Raw genomic sequence first — 17,743 nt, 5'->3', positions numbered from 1 at the left:
CACTGGCACAGGTTGCCCAGAGAGGCTGTGGATCTCTGGGATCCTTCTCTGGAGATGACTGAACTGTCATGCTTAAGAAACGCATATCAAGTTTCGCAGAAAGTTTTCCAGTTCCACTCCATTGAGACTAATTATGTGATTTAGGATCATAATGTATGAAAAGCTGGAGAAACTAGCAAAAAATATAAAAGACAAAATCTGTGCAGTGTACTGTCTATCAATAGGTGAGCATGTAAAACTATGTCACTCTGCTATTTCTGCTTTCATGACTTTGTTTTTCTGTCTCTGTGTTCATAACTGTTGGTGTCTTCATTTACATTATAAATAGGACATTCTGGAATGAGTCTGAAACCTATTAAAATAATACTATTGCCTCATTAGATTTTGGATCAGGCATGAAGCATAAACTACAACAAAACACAGTCATAGGAAATAAGTTCACAGTCTCCAGATTGTATTTATTTTTCTAATACTACATTTACCACCAAAGCTTTCATGTTTTGTTTTTTCTTTGATGAAAAACTGAACCTGAAAAACAATGAATGAATATTTTGCTTGTGATTCACATTGACATCCCAGAAATGCATAATCTTTATTTTATTTGTTTATTTATTTATTTATTGAGAATTAATAGGTAAGGCTGATGAACATAAGAAATGAGAGCAGTACGTTGTCTTTTTTTTTTTTCTCCTGAATTACATACATTGAATTAAATGCCATATTTCATTCTTTTGGAAACTAGATTTTACAGAATCATGAATCTACATTGCAAAGAAAAATTCATGTTATGTTGTTGTTAAAAAATTTGTTACATAACTTTTTTTGACAAACAATTTTTTGGTAATGTGTGACAAAAATAATGTTTCCATAGACAGCATACATGAGAAAGTCTGAAACTTTTCATATTAGTATATTTCATTTTCTAAAATCATTATGTATCATCTGCTGAAAACTTAGTAATGGAATGGAAGAATTGTCATTTCACCTGTAATGAGAATAACACAAAAATATATATATTTTTTTCATTGTGAAGGAATAATTTCAAAGATGTTCACAGAAACAGTGATGGATTGACCTTGTAAGTCTTTATATTTCCTTTCTGTTAATAGTAAAATTACTTAGCCTCTTATTAACATTCTTTTTGAACAGCATGCAGTCCTTAAAGTGTGGCTACTAATACTATTCTGAGGTAAGTCTCTTGTCGCCAGCTTCATCCTGATAATAACCCTATGAGTTATTACAAGCACTGAGAAATAAAAATGTGAGGGTCTCCTAGAATTTTATTTTATTTTGTTTTGTTTTATTTTGTACACAAGATAAGAAATATTTAAACAAATTCAAAAGAAACCTTGCTTTTGTAGGGCAGTACATTCAAGTGTAAGGGTAATGTGTGTGGGCATCAAGACCATCCATCAGACTGCTACAGATTCAAAAAACACAGTGATTTTCCCACTGGCATATACCTCTGGACTGAGGCTGTGTAAAAATCACAGTATGTCTATGCAAACCAAAGTCCAACCCTCTCAGTGTGATAATTTGGCAAAAATCACAGATGCACTTGGGTACCAGCCTCATCAGTGATTTCTGTGTTTTTCAGTCAGCAAGAGACAAGTTTTTTGTTTCTGCTTACTGACCCCACTCAGAGAGCTAAGGATTTCAGATGAAGCTTGCATAGCATACAGATAAGTTACATACGCTACATAAGGTTAAAAAAGTGAAAGGGCCCAGAGTTGGGTAGTTGCTAATCTCCCTGTGTAAGACTGATGAGTTGACTTGGTCTGACCCTATGACCCTGTCTATTAGATGCAGTCTCTTGATACAGTTCATTAACTGAATTTCTGGCTCAGGTTACAATTTGAATGGAGAATACATTTTAGTTCTTTAAATTAGATCATGCTTTCTGCTCTATTTGCTTTGCTGGGCCAGTGACCTTACCTACCATGCTAAGGCTTTTACTACGCTACTTGCAGTTTATTCTTGACTTAAAAGATTGCATTTAACAGGATACCTGATATAAAGTACATTGCTGAAGCTTCATTTTTTTTCCCCTCATCTTTTGGTTTTGTAATACCTTATGTGTTCTTATAAAGAACACAGAACAACTACAGAATTCCTCCAAAGGCCAATTGTTCTTTAATATTTACTTCAATTATGTATGGTAATAGGACTGTTTAACTTCTGTTTTGTTTCCAAAAGGTTAGATTTAATGCCTAAGAACTGCTGAATAAAAAAATAAATTGACATGTCCTTCTACTGTAAGTAACGTAAAAATAAACTATAAAGATGAGAAGGAGCCTAAACTAATATGTGAAATTTTTTTGTGCACCAAATCAGGAAAATAGCTACTTCAGGTAAAGAAAAGACAGTAAATTGCTATGTGCCAGGCAAGTGACACCACTTTGTGTGGTAATAGATCTGTTTTTCTGTTGAACTTATTATACAGGTCAGACCAAGCTTCTGCTATGATATATCTTATAAGCCTGTCCCTTAAAAAATAATAATTTATGGCACACTTTTTTTTGTTTTGTTTGTTTATTTTATTGTGATACACCTGTTGGCAGAGACATATTTGGTTATGTGGAGCTCAGAGATGTTTTTATTTTATAATTTATTTATTTATTTATTTATTTTTCCTGATAGTGGGTATAATAGAAAGGCTTCAAAAAGATTTCTGCATCAAGTGCATAATATTTCATATAGCACATACTTATTGTCTCATTACTTGAGAGATAAGTTAACATATTTATTTTAGGTAGCCAGAACTGTTTTTCAATAAAATGATATTGGTATATCTAAAGTCCAGTAACACCACTGAAAAAATCTTCAATAATATTTACTTCAGATGCGGTTAGTATACTCTGCTCTCATTGAAAGGACTTAAAATCAGAGTCATCTTTCAGGATGAAAACAATAAAATATAGAGTTTCCTTGTATGAAAGGGTAAGAAATGTTGCACTTTTTATGGACATCATATGCCCTTTTTGCTGATGATTTACATTAATGGAACAATCTGGTTATTGAAGAAAACACACAGGGAAGAAAAAGAAAAGCTAAAATAAGGAGAATCTCTGCACTCCAGTGCTGGTGTCATGTTTAAAGCCGTTAGATAATGATTTCACAGTATTGCCAAAGGAGAGAGGACAGAACCCAAAGGGAATATTCTCTCATCACAGGTACCAGAGCCCCTAAATATCATAGGATTATGGGGAGTGAAGGAAAAAGAAGAGGCTGGCAAGGGATCCTACACAGAAATCAGACTGTGAAAAGCAAATAATTTTTACTTGTGTAGCCTGTTTGGGTAGAGGAGAATTTGCAAAAACAGGTGGATTAGAAATGGGTATAGATTTAATCATGTTATAACAATATTTCACTTTCTTTAATTATTTTTGGTGTGCTGATATCTGTTGTAAGGACGAATAATATTTTCAGTTATAAATATTTTAAATTAGTTCACAGGATGTACCTTCTGATGAAGAAGGTGTAATATTTGGTGTTTATGGATGATAAACAAGAGACAGTTCCGAGAAACATGAAGAACTGCCACCCTAGATTTCCAGAGGGGATACTTCGGCCTGTTAAGGAGGTTGGTTGGTGGAGTCCCTTGGGAGGCAATCCTGAAGGGCAGAGGAGTCCAGGAAGCTTGGACACTCTTCAAGAAGGAAATCTTCAAGGTGGAGGAGCAATGTTGAGAGATGAAAAAGAAGGGAAACATAGTGACAAGAGATGAGGAAACACCTTCTTTGCCTCAGTCTTTAGCAGCAAGACTATTTATTCTGTGGGTATTCTGTGGGTTTCTCCTAAGATGGAAGATAGATATGGGGAGTAGAATGAAGCCTGGGGGAGCTGTTGGAAATACTCGCCAAGCCACTTTCCATAATGTATCACCTGTCCTAACTCTCAAGGGAGGTTCCAGTTAGCTGGTGGCTAGCAAATGGGACATTCATCTACAAGAAGGGCTGGAAGGAGGATCTGGGGAACTCCCAGTCTGACCTCAGTGCCATGGGGCAAATTATCTGGAGTGCCATCATGCAGCACTTACAGGACAACCAGGTGCTCAGGCCCAATCAGCATGGGTTTATCAAAGGCTGGTCTTGGTTGATGAACCTGATCTTCTACAATAAGATGACATCAGTGGATGAGTGAAAGACTATAGATGGGGTTTACCTAGACTTCAGTAATGCTTTTGACAGTGTTTTCCACAGCTTTCTCCTGGAGAAAGTGGCTGTTCCTGTCTTGGACAGGTGTATGCTTTGTTGGGTTAAAAATGACTGGGTGGCTGGGTGTAAAGAGTAGTGGTGAATGGAGTTAAATCCAGTTGAAGGATAGTCACTAGTTATATCCCCTGCGGCTCAGTGTTGGGGCCCATTCTCTTCAATATCTTTATCAATGATCTGGACGAGGGGATTCAGTACATCCTCAGTAAGTTTGCAGATGACACCAAGTTGGGGGGGGGGAGCGTTGATCTTCTTTTGGATAGGAGGGCTCTTCAGTGATTTTGATAGGCTGGACTAATGGGTTGAGGCCAACTGTATGAATTTCAGCAAGGCCAAGTGCCGGGTCCAGCACCTGGGGCACAACAACCCTGTGCAATGCTACAGGCTGGGGAAAGAGTGGCTGGAAAGCTGCCTGGCAGAAAGACACATGGTGGTATTGGTCAAGTGACCTTTGAATATGAGTCAGCAGTGTACTGAGGTGGCCAAGAAGGCCAACAGCATCCTGATTTGTATGAGGAATAGTGTAGCCAGCGTGACTAGGGAACTGATTGTCCCCCTGTACTTGGCTCTGGTGAGGCCACACCTCAAACACTGTGTTCAGCTTTGGGCCCCTCACTACAAGAAGGACATCGAGGTGCTCAACTGAGTTCAGAGAAGGGCAACACAGCTGGCAGAGGGTCTGAAGAACAAGTCCTATGAGGAGCAACTGAGGGAGCTGGGACTGTTCAGCCTGGAGAAAAGGAGGCCCAGGGTGAGACCTAATTGTGCTCTACAGTTACCTTAAAGGAAACTGTAGTGAGGTGGGGATTGATCTATTCTCCCAAGCACCAAGTGATAAGACAAGAGGAAATGACCTTAAGTTGTGCCAGGGAATGTATAGGTTGGATATTGAGAGAAATCTATTTACTGAAAGGGTTGTGCAGCATAGGAACAGGCTGCACAGGGAAGTGGTTGAGTCACCATTCCTGGAGGTCTTCAAGAAATGTGTGGATGTAGAGCTTAGTGACATGGTTTAATGGTGGACTTGGCAGTGCTGGAATAAGGGTTGAACTAGATGGTCTGAGAGCTCTTTTCCAACATAAATGATTCTATGATTCTATGATTTACTTTATGTTACTACTGACTCTGAAGAAAATATTTGTATTCATTCTGTGTACAGTACCACTCTGTATGAGCTAACTTGTTTGATCTCAGCAATTATGACAGTCTCATACTACTCTGAAAAGGAAGCTGAGTAGTTTTTCAAGGTCCTCTTCAGTACCTATTATACCAGATATAAGGAAAGTACCCTTTGGTCTACCTTCAACAGTTCATCCTTTCAAGTATCTCAGACATGATAATCTCAAACTTCAAGTGATTTTGTTGCCTAAATAACTTTTATTGATACTTTTACCTAAACAAGTTCCTATAGGCTATGAACGTTCCCATTCTGCTAGTTATTGAGTGCACCATCAGTAACTTTGCAGATGATACCAAGTTTCCAACCTCAATGACTCTGTGATTCTATGAAATTACTGATGTGAGAACCTCCATTTTAAAGTCAAATTATAAATTCTGAGTGATGTTTAAGGATGTCAGCAGCAAAATTCTTCAAGAATACTTGGTCTATTGATTACATATCATTAGTTGAAAGTTTATTCAACCATTTTATTTTCACTTTTGTATTTGATTTATTTATTGTGAATGCTTATTCAGAAATGAAAGAACAGTGATTATCACTGTAGCTACAAATTTGAGTGATAAAAGAAAGATGTTTATAATCATTTTAAAGTTTTCAGAGAAAAATGTCAATTCTGAAAAATATGGACAAGAGCTTCTCCCTACTGAAAAAGTTCAGAATTTCCAGAGAGATGTCAGAATCAACAGATGCAACCAGTCATACAATTTGCTAACTTTTGTTCATGCGACATGTAAAGATAATGAAGAAATAACAGAAATAACAGGTTTTTTGTTTGTTTGTTTGTTTGTTTTTTTCCCCCCTTTGGCTGTTAATAGAATAATATTATTCTTGTTTTGCTCTTGTAATAAACTGATCACATAGCACTCTTCTATCTCAAAGTGTGACAAAATATTAAAAATAAATAAATAAATAAATAAAGAAGAAAACTTCAGGCCCACAGTTTAAATCTAAGTTTATGCTGGAGTACTCTGAGAATGGCATTCATTTGAAGGGAGATTCTGGGTGTGATGAGTTTAAGATATTTGACTGCATTCCTAATACTGAAGAGAATAGGAAAAGCTTGAATATAATCCCTGATGTATTTCAATAGGCTTGGATGTAGACACCTCTTCTACATTTTTATAATACTTTATAAGTGGCAGAAGAATCCATTAAAATCTTGACAGAACATTAAGAAAAATGTTGCACTATGTAGATAGTACATATGTCTTAAGATTATCTTGCTTCAAGGTTTTGAGTACCTGATTTATATTTTTTTAAAAACTTTTTTTATGTAGTAGGTCACCTGAGCTATGTGGTTGCAGTAGCACCCTGTTTCACATTGTAACATCTCTGAGCAGCATATGCAGCATAAGCGTGATTTGTACAGGAAAAAAGATCATCTAGTAACTCTGTTATTTCTACTAATTTATGAGGATTCATGATCATTCATTGAGGGAATACTTTGTTTTGCATAAATTTTGAATATTTAAAATATGTATGATAAATATATGTATATACAAATTTATAAAAAAATATAATAAATATTAAAGCTACTATAAATATTAAGCAATTAAAGATCTAAATGTAAAATCACCAATGGTAGTAGAGATAGGTTTATATGCTGAAAGTGTATCTGTTGTTTTCTGTTGCCTGATGGTTTCATTTGAGAAAGTTGACCATGCTTAGACACCATCCCTCAGTGAAGCCTGCTAAAAGCACTGAGGATGGGAATGAGGAGTTAGACAACAACTGGAAATTGCACTAGATACTCTTTGCTTTCTTGAGCAACTGAAAGTAAATACAGAAAACCTAAGGTATCATTTAGGAGTTTACCAGTTGCAGAAAACAGACAATATTTATTATTACAACTCTTTTAAAACTTCAGTGCATGCATGTATACATACACATTATATGTTTGCCTTTCTCCTGAGAAGCCTAATCAGGCTGAAGGTGACCAGGTGACACCGTTGTGAGGTGAGGATAGTTGTTGATCTCCAACTTTTTGTAGAGGTGGTCAGGTCTTCTACATAGGTGACTGCAATGTACAAGAGTGATGTTTTCAGTTTCATTTTATTCTTCATCTATGAAACCAGTGGTGTCTTTTTTCTTTACCGGTGCTTTTGACAGTGTCTTTTCTGTTCTGTTTCTTTCTTTACCTGAGTAGGCTGACTAAATTTTTATTCTCATGATAAATTGTGATGAAGATTGAAGACCAGGTCAAACGGGGAGACGTGAGGTAAGTTATTATCACAGTGAGGTATTAGGACATTAGCTATAAACCTTCAGCAGAAACTAAGACGTTGTTTCTCTACTGGCTTCAGGTCCATGAAGTTCACTTGGAGAAAAGGATGTGTCCCTTTCCTCAGAATTTTAGGGTTAGGACTATTTCCTAGGTTTTAAAATTAAAGGTCTGTATCCTTGTTTCTACCTCATATCAATTTTTAAAAAAATAACTTTTGCTTATTCACATAATTAGAAATTTGCTCCCTTTCTCAGTCTCTCTTATAAATGTCCTTCCAGGTTGCTTGGAATACATCTGTGATCACTGGTGAAGTGGCTGGATGAAGCCTGTGTTTTCCCAGGGGAACTGTACCTGGTGATGACTGTATCATGTGTGCAGCCTGAGAATTTCTAATGGATGTTTCTATAGATTCTGACAAAAGGAGCAAGTCCTATGCTGCAAATAAAGTAAGTTCCAGAATAAAGTAAGCATGAGTTCAGAGTTCAGTCCTATATGAATGAAAATCTTGCCTATATTCTGAAGTAGAAATAGAAACCCTTCCTGGAGGAACCTGTGAGTTTTGGTGACTGCAGAATGTTTGTGGTAGCAGTGTGAAGAACATGAGGGTTTAAATTTTAGAATTGTGTCTAATGTGACAAAACAAAACAAAAGGATATATTATCTCCCCCCCCTAATTTATTCTGTGCTTAGTGAATTATAAAAGCAGATAAAGTTGATCGGAGAACTCCTGTTAGAGGAATAATTTGTAATGATGCTTTACTGGCTATTATAATTACATGTCTAATTAAAATATTTAAATATGATTTATATAAATTATTAATGTGGCTTGAGAATACCAGCTAACAATGCAACTCACTGAAATAATGGGTGCAGCAAAACTTTGTGTGCTGTTAAGAGATGGAGTTGGAATTTAATATACCCTTTTAAACTGTATGTGATAGATTTAGGTGAAAGATCTATTTTCCCTTGTAGTTTTGTCTTTAATCACTAGTATTCCATTATATTTGGCTGCTTAGCTTTCCAGACATGTATAAACATTCTCTTTATTTCAGTTAGAAAGTAGAAAGGGAGTCACCTTACAGTGTTATTCCTCGAGCTTTAGAAGTTCAATATGTTTTTCCTCCTATTTTTTATATTTGTTTAACTTGGAGTGTAGGGTTCTTGCAAAGGCTAGAAGCACTTATATTGATTAACTGAAGAGGCTATTTTGGTAGTACTCCATTCTGTCTTGGAGCAGGAAGCTCTGCAAACCTCTTGAGGAAGTGTCAAGCATAGCTGTAGAGATTCAAGTGGTGTGAAAAAAGGGAAGGTTTTTTTCATTACTTATGTTGACTGAACAGAGGCTCTGTAACTTTTGTGATTTGCTCTTTCTCCAACCCCTTTTGACATTATGGTGTACCTGCAGACAAGAACTATGCAAGTCTTTTAGAGGGTATATTAAAGATTATTCCAGAGAATGTTCCTGTTTTTAAACGGGATGTCAAAGAAGGCTTTTGCCATTGCCCTTATGTTACATCTCAAGGACTGTTGCCGATGCGTGGAAAGCCTTGATTCTGAAACAGTGTTATTTCAGACCCTTGGGTTTAGCTGATGATTTAAGATAATGGACTTTTTTTTTTTTTTTTTTTTTTTTTTTTTTTTTTTTTTTTTAATCTTTCTGGGGGCTCTTTCTTTTACATAGAGTAGCAACTATGCTTTGCTGAGACATGCTGCAGTGAATTTCTACATTATTTTTTCAAAGACAAGCCTTAACAATCCATCCAAAATGAGAAGGACAAAAGGGGGGAAATTATTTAGTGATTGGCACTAATCACAATATTTGTGGTACATGGTTCAAGGAACTTGGGATTGGTAAAAATATTGTGATAGTAGTAAAGCTCCAGTGGAGAAAAATCTATAGGTTTTCAGAAAACTGTGAATAAGGACATGGAAAACTTTCCTCTAAACCTACCATTCTCCTGATCTTTTATTCATCTCTATTTACCTTTATTCAGTATCTGAGATATGATCTGACATTAACCTGTTTCAACTCACACTGGAGGGCTGCAAAAAATAAGCATTCTGGTATTCCCTCCTCTCTGATCTAAGATATGGGTCCTGTTAACTGACTCTCTTTCCCTCTCTATTTATTCTGGGAACCTAACGATGTATTTTCTGTTCCTGTATTGTCCTGGGAAGAGAAATATAGATGAATGGAGAGCATGGAGGCAGGGGAAGGCTGGAAAGACCACTAGAGCTGACCATTCTCAGCTGTTCCCAGAGGATGTTGCATTATGGAGCCTGCTTTAGGGAGAGAAGTCAGGTCCATGGTAAAGGCAGACTTATTAGCAGTGCAAAACTGGCTAAACCAAAGACACCAGCACCGCAGAAAGATTCTGGCTGTAGTATTTTGTTGTGGTTTAACCCAGCCAGCAGCTAAACACCACACAGCCGTTAGCTCACCCTCCCCCCTCCCTCTCTGGGGTGGAGGAGAGAAACAGGAAAGTGAAGCCCGTGAGTTGAGATAAAGACAGTTTAATAAGCAGAAAAATAATAATAACAATAATAATAATAACAATAATGATGATAATAGTACTAAGAATAATAATGTGTACGAAACAAGTGATGCACAATGCAATTGCTCACCACCCACTGACCGATGCACAGCCCAACCCTGAGCAGCCGGCCCCCCCACCCTGGCTAGCCACTCCTATCTATTGTTCAGCATGACCCCAGATGATATGGAATACCCCTTTGGGCAGTTTGGGTCAGCTGTCCTGGGTCTGTCCCCTCCCAGCTCCTGCTGCACCCCCAGCCTGCCTGCTGGCAGGACAGGGTGAAGCTGAAATATCCTTTGTAAGGATAAGGTGTAAGCAGTGCTCTGTGACAATTAAAACATCAGCATGTTAGCAGCACTCTTCTCATCCTAAGCCAAAATATAGCACCCTAGTACTAGCTACCAGGAGGAAAATGAACTCTGTCCTAACTGAAACCAGGATATATATTTGTACCTAATAATTCAAATTGTTTGGTAGCTCATGGACTATTGTACTATTTTAGTACTGCGTTTATACGTATTTATGATCTATCAGGTATTCTGATTCCTCTGATGGCACCTGTGTTCCTGTAAGTTCAATTGTTCTTTCAACACACTTTTATTTTTTTAAAAAAGGTTTACCTACAATCCTCACCCATTTCAAAGTCTCAGAATTTTGTTTCATATAATGGGGGTCAGAACTTACATGAAGAGACACAAAAATACAACCCATTGTTTCTCTCTCTTTCTTTGGATATAAATTTGTATTATAACTAAGAATTTCCCAGGTGCCTAGTTTTCTTCTCTAAGTATGTCTGTTAGGTATCCAGTAACATTAAAGGTGATAGCAATACTAGCAGAGGTTCAGGACCTAAAAGATAGTGAAACTAGAGGGAAAACTCTACTTCCTAACCTGAAGAATATAATCAGTGTTAACAGCACACTGACTTCTTTTGGTATTCCTATCATCTGAACCACTCCTCTCGATTTAGTTCTCTTCTCCTCCTTCCACACTAAGCTACTTCATTTACCAATATTTTTCTCTGCAGTTCCAAACATAATTGATGAACTCATATATTTGATTTTGGATTCCTGCTCTCATATTTCAACAACACACGGGGAGTAATGAAGCTTTTGTCTACCAGACTGAAAAGTGTCATTCAAAGCTTCCATATTTATGCTGCCAGTGCTATAAATTACAAATACGATTGAACTGAAAGATATGGCTATGAGGCAGGGCTAGTTAGCCATGTCAATTGAATCAGATCCTTTCCTTTTCCAGTCTGTTATTAATAATCAGGTTACTGTCTTTGGAGCAGACTAAACACAATCTAAAAAATACATTAAAAACAGTAGCATTAAATCCTGAAAGCTGATAAATGAAGGACAGCTTTTCACTGTTAAATAGGTATAGGGACATTATTGTCTCATCTTTCAATTTTCTTTCTATCTGCAGGTTAAATGCTTGGCAACTGATATTTAAATGCTATGGATAAGTTTCTGACTGTCAAAATCAAAATTCTCATTAACTGCTATGGGGTAGGAAGGATGTTGCTCTGTAAGTATCCCCTTTCTCTTCTTGTGCACTTCCCTCCTTATTCTATCACATTCTTTATTCTGTTTTCATTTCTTTTTGGACAGTTCATCTCCTTTCCTCCCCTCTGTTGATCCACTTACACCAATCAATGAGAATTTTGTTTGGTTCACAAACTCAGCTTTGCTTTTTATACATGCTTTTCTCAACATTATCACTGTTGTATGTATAAGAAAGAAAAAGATGGAACTAAAGTAGATTGTCAGTGGAAAGGAAGAGGAAACAACACTGTGAAATATCTCTCCCTCTCCTCTATCTATTATTATAAATTGTTATTACCTGATATTATATTTGAGTAGCTTACAACAGTGGAAACATAGATTCTCAGACTGAGAATTGTGATCCTGCAGCATGTTTTAAAAAATGGGGAAATTCAATTTGGAACATGGACTTGGAAACTTTCCAGTCATTTGACTTTTGAAAACCAAACAGACATAGTATGTCCAAGGGGCAACATAGATTAGTTAGGAACAGATGAGATCAGTCTTTCCAAATAGATGTTTCAAAAATGTATATGATATCTCTGTGATTAAAGTGTCCTAGGATAGCATCACCTACCCAACTTTCAGAAATCATCACAGATGGTTTAAAGTCAAGAAGGATTCCTATCTTGTCTCTTTCTGCAGAATCAACTCATTTCTCATTCTGACCTACCTCTGAAATGTTAGGATACATTATCAAGAAGCAATGAAATATTGTGTAATTAAAAAAAAAAAAAAAAAAAAAAAAAAAAAAAAAGTTTGAGTATTGTGTTTGCTTTGTTTTATTCCTTTTTTTTTTTTTTTTTTTTTTTTTTTTTTTTTTTTTAATGTGAAATTCAATAGGCTTGCAGCTTGTTACCACACCATGAGATTAGGTTTCTGGAGTTTTGTTTCTTTGTCTGTGTCTTGCACATGGCAGGTGTGAAAAAGGAATAAGCTAGGTCAGTTCTAACTCATGTTCATAGTTTATTCCTGACAGTACACACAGCAGCTGATAATTTCTGTGGGCCTTGAAAACAGACAATTTCCTGTACTGTAAGTCTTTGTATCTCTAAAATGTGACTTTCATAACAGAAATTTTGCATACCCTGTAGCAGAGAGGAATAGAAGAGGAATTCTTTGCTGGTTGCATGCTGGCAATTTCAGTCTCTTTGTGCTGCTTGAAAAAAGGGATCAAATTGGCATAGAAATCCATCCTTGAATATATTAGTGCTACTAATCATCTATATGTCACACCCTGTACAGTGCCAAATCATATGTTAAAGTGAAATAACATATATCTGCTAAAGTGAAATAACTTATAATGCAGAGTGTTTTGAGTAAGTTTTCACTGGAGAAAACAGAGCCTTCTTTTTTCCATACAGAATCATAGAATGGTTTGGGTTGGAAGGGATCTTAAATACCACCTAATTCCAACCCCTCTGCCATGGGCAGGGACACCTTCCACCAGCCCAGGTTGCCCACAGCCTCATCAAGCCTGGTTTCGAGCACCTCCAGGGATGGGGCAGCCACAGCTTCTCTGGGCAGCCTGTTCCATTTCCTCACCACTTTCTGAGTAAATAATTTCCTCCTCACATCTAATCTAAATCTCCTCTCTTCTAGTTTAAAGCTGTTGCCCCTTGTCCTATCCCTACAGCCCCTGAAAAATCACAGAATAACTGAGGTTGGAAGGGACCCCTGAAGATCATCTCATCCAGGATGGCATCTAGGTGGGTTTTGAGACTCTCCAGGGAAGGAGATTCCACCACCTCTCAGGGAAACCTGTGCCAGTGCTCTGTCACCCTCACAGTAAAGAAGTGCCCTCTCATATTCAGCCAGAATTTCCTGTGCTTCAGTTTGTGCCCATTGCCTCTTGTCCTCTTGCTGGGCAAAAGAGAAAAGAGACTGGTTCCATCCGCTTGACAACCTCCTCTTAGATATTTATATATATCAATGAGGTCTCCCCTCAGTCGTCTGTTTTCCAGGCTAAACAGGCCCAGTTTTCTCATCCAGTTCTCATGTGACAGGTGATCCAGTCTGCTAATTATCTTAGTAGCTCTCCTTTGGACTCACTCCAGAAGATCTATGTCCCTCAAAAGAGGGACAAAGAGTCCTTCCCCAGCTTTCCTGTAGCTCTCTTTAGGCACTGGAAGGCTGCTCTCTGTGGAGCCTTCTCTTCTCCAGACTGAACAGCCCCAGTTCTCTCAGCCTGTCTTCATAGGAGAGGTGCTCCAGATGCTTGATCATCTTTGTGGCCTCCTCTGGACTTGTTCTGATACTTTGCTGTCCTCCTTGTGCTGGGGGCCCCATAGCTGAGCACAGGGCTCCAGGTGGGGTCTCACAAGAGTGGAGCAGAGGGGGACAATCCCCTCCCTTGCCCTGCTGCCCACACTGCTGTTGCTGCAGCCCAGGGTACGGGTGACTTTCCGGGCTGCCAGCACACATTGCTGGCTCATGTCGAGCTTCTCATCAACCACCACTCCATGTCCTTCTCCACAGGGATGCTCTCAATCCATTCTCTGCCCCGCCTGTGTTTGGGCTTGGGATTGCCATGGCCCAGGTGCAGGGCTTTTCATGTGGCCTTGTTGAACTCCATGATGTTCAGGCCCACCTCTCAGACCTGTCAATGTCCCTCTGGTCTCCACACACAGATTGTTGTCACTGGCAAACTTCCTGAGGGTGCACGCAATCCCACTGTCTATGTCACTGATAAAGGTGTTAGATACACTACTCGAAGGTTCTGTAATTGTTAAGGTAACCTGAATACATACAGTAAAGCTGGCACAGAGGAATTGTAAAAAGAGTTAAGAATTCTGGACATAGCAACAAAAAAAAAAATGGAACTGTGATATAAAAATCATATATATATGTATATATATATATATAAAAAGAAGGAGAAAGAAAAGTGTTAATGATAATTTATCTGACACCTTTTCTCCATCCCCTCACCTATATATCCAGAATGAAGCAAAGTGGTTATTTTTCTAGGAGAGTGTTCGTGTTTGGTAATCAGGTGTGTGGGTTAACATTGGTTCATACCTCTGAAAAAAGCAGATGTAGCCATTATCTCTTCTACCTTTTAGAAACAACTGTATTAAAAGGGAAGGAACAGCACCTGAGCTCCTCTGCTGTTTTGCAAAGGCTTATATAAGTCAGGTGAGTAGGAGGTTCAAAATATGGGGCTGTGTGGAGAGGTGATCTGGTATTTGAAAAGGCCAACATCAGTTTGATAAACTACAGGGAACTCTTCAGTGTGCAGGGCCTCATCTACACTCCATTTGGTGTACAATCCACATAACAACCCTTATTTGTAGGATAGATATATTTTTTTTCCTTTTCTGAATTTCTTTAACATTAGTAGTTCCTCCACTAGAAGGAATTCTCCCATCTGAACCTTATAAAATGTTAAGCTAAATTAAATTGGTGAGTGACAGGTGGCAGACTGAGTTGGGGAAGGGTGAAACAGCACAGAGCACAGGAGATGTTCTCAGTGCTTTCGCCGTGGTTGCTAAGGAAACTGCTCCTTTTCTGTATGTTCAAAGTATCGTTTCTAGCTAGACTGGCATCTAGATATTTTCTGGCACACGCACCGTCAATTTCAACTTATCTCTGTTTGTATAACTCTTGTTTGCTTTCTTTAGGAAAAAAAATATAGAGCAATTTTTTTTTATTATTTTTATTTTTTTTTAGACATGCATATTTTTTGTTGGGATGTGATTTCTGTTTAGAGATCTTTGCTACTGCTTCAGCGAGAGCTGTCAACAGCTGCCAGAATTGTTTATCTGACCTTTATTTAAACTGTCTTGTACAACATATTGCATCATATTAAGAGATAAATTATTGGTAACTGATTGGATGGATGGTGTCTGTGGACACAAATGTCACACAAAAGTTCAGCCTGCTTCCCTCTGTACTTAATGTATGTATTCAAGTACACAAGCTCTCTCTCTAAATGCAGTGGAAGAGTTCACTGAATTAAAATAAAACTTTTCCCCACTAATGTGAAGTACATTACAAGGCTTTTGGCTGGCTCAGGTTATAAAAACTAAAACATTATGATGGAATTATCTAATGCTGGATGCCTGGGGCTCAGAATTTCATATTAGCCAAAAAAGCCACTGTCACTAAGGAATTGGAGCATAAGGATTGTGTTGCTGCAGTGCTCAAAATGAACTTCTTATGGTGCATTTATTCTTTCAGGTCAGCTCATATTTTTCATAGTAAATTGTTTGGCTGTGTATTTTTTTCCTCTTTGTCCTTAATCTATAAATGTTTGTTTGTCTTATTATTTGAAATGGAGATACTAGAATATTTAGGGTATTTAGCTCTTCATACTAAATAAATACAAGATTGCAGTGACTGGCAGTGGCTAGTAGTTTTCTGTGGATTTGGGGTGTGCTGCTGAGCCCTCTGAGGTAAATGGCAAAACTCCAGTGCACGATATTTACCATTCAACTTCAGTTAAATATACTTTTGACAGGGATTTACGTAGGGAGAAACCTCCCATGGATTTCTCTGAAAACCTCAGCCTTTACAAATATCATTGAGTATTTCTTTCATTATTTGAAGTAGTATGCTTAAAGTAGACAGCAACTTGTTGGCAGAAATTTGAACCTTTTTCAAGGTCTCCTGATTCTTGATTTCTCCTGGAATAACAGTCAGAATTGAACCTGTGGTTTTAATCAATCTTAAGCAAACTTTCTTGCTATGTAACTAACATACACATGTATGTATGTGCAGCTTTGTCCATATGAATATGTACTTAATGTTCTGAATGCATCTACATGATTTTTTTTCTACCTGTTGCTTACTTAGAGAATTTAGACCTATTCAAGAATTTTTTAGATATTTGCTACTGGCAAGAAACAGTTAGTTTTGAAGCCAAACGTTTATGGAAAATGTAAATGCTTTCAATGAAGCTTTCCGGAAAAGTCATGACTAGACAGATAGAAAGTGGAGAGATTCATTTCAGAAATATGCATTGCTCATAGCCCAGTGATTAAGGTTGTCTGCTGAGATGTAGGAAAACATGAATTCATTGTAGTGCTCTGATGCACAGCAAGAACTGAAAAACAGCTTCCCAAATTGTAGTGGCCTTGTTCCTGGTCTGAAGGCTCATGTGTTTTCTCCTAGTGGAGCTGTATGACCACAAAAGTTTCTAAACAGTCAAGTACTCTAAAATGGTATTTTTAATGTTCTGATGTTAATACTTATGTTAATAATTCTGGCCCAGATTTAATGTGAATTTAGCTCTGAGCACCACTTGTTGCACTGTGGTGACAATTTTCTGCTGCTCATGCCACTTACTAAAATCTGTGAAACCATGGTCTGGCTCCTCCTCTGAAGACTGTTTAACCCATTGTGACAGCAGGAAGACTTCATCAGAGCAGATTGAAGAATTGCTCCCAGAAGAGCTCAAAAGAAAGGATAAAGGTTTAAAGGCATGAAGTCGTTTTCTTATTCAATGTAAGTGGTGACATTGTGATGCTCTAATTTGTTGATTACTGTCGCAATACAGCCTGTTTTAACTGAAAAACAAACAAACAAACAAAAACACCACTCATTTTCTTGTTTGGAGCTGGGATTTACATCCAAAAGAAAATTCATGAATGGGGAGGGGTGGGAACTTCAATATCAAGGCATGTACACTAGTCCTTTTATTTTAATTTTGGCAATTCAGATAGCCAAAACTAACTGCATGGCTGTTATTTTTCAACACTGCCAAATCAGGAGAATTTTTCATCACTCAGGTCTAGCTACACAAACTCTCCATGTTCTAAATACAAGCTTCTTTGACATTTAATGCTTGTCAGTGATCAACTCTTTTAATGTAAGGAAGTCTGGAGAGAGAGAGGGGAAGGACACAGAAGCTATCATGCACTTAAGCTGCTCAGCATGGATGATTTGGGGCCCAAAATTGTGGATCTCACTGAGAGCCTCTGTAGTTTAGATGGAGCATAACTTTTCATCTGTGCATTGCCAGAAGAAGAAATTCAAGACAATGGCAGACCATTTAGACACTGCAATAACTAACTTTGACACCCATTTACTGGTTT

This window comes from Netta rufina (genome assembly GCF_964035555.1).
Source record: "Netta rufina genome assembly, chromosome: Z".
In the NCBI taxonomy this organism is placed as follows: Eukaryota; Metazoa; Chordata; class Aves; order Anseriformes; family Anatidae; genus Netta; species Netta rufina.
Note: the sequence above shows the minus strand (reverse complement) of the source record.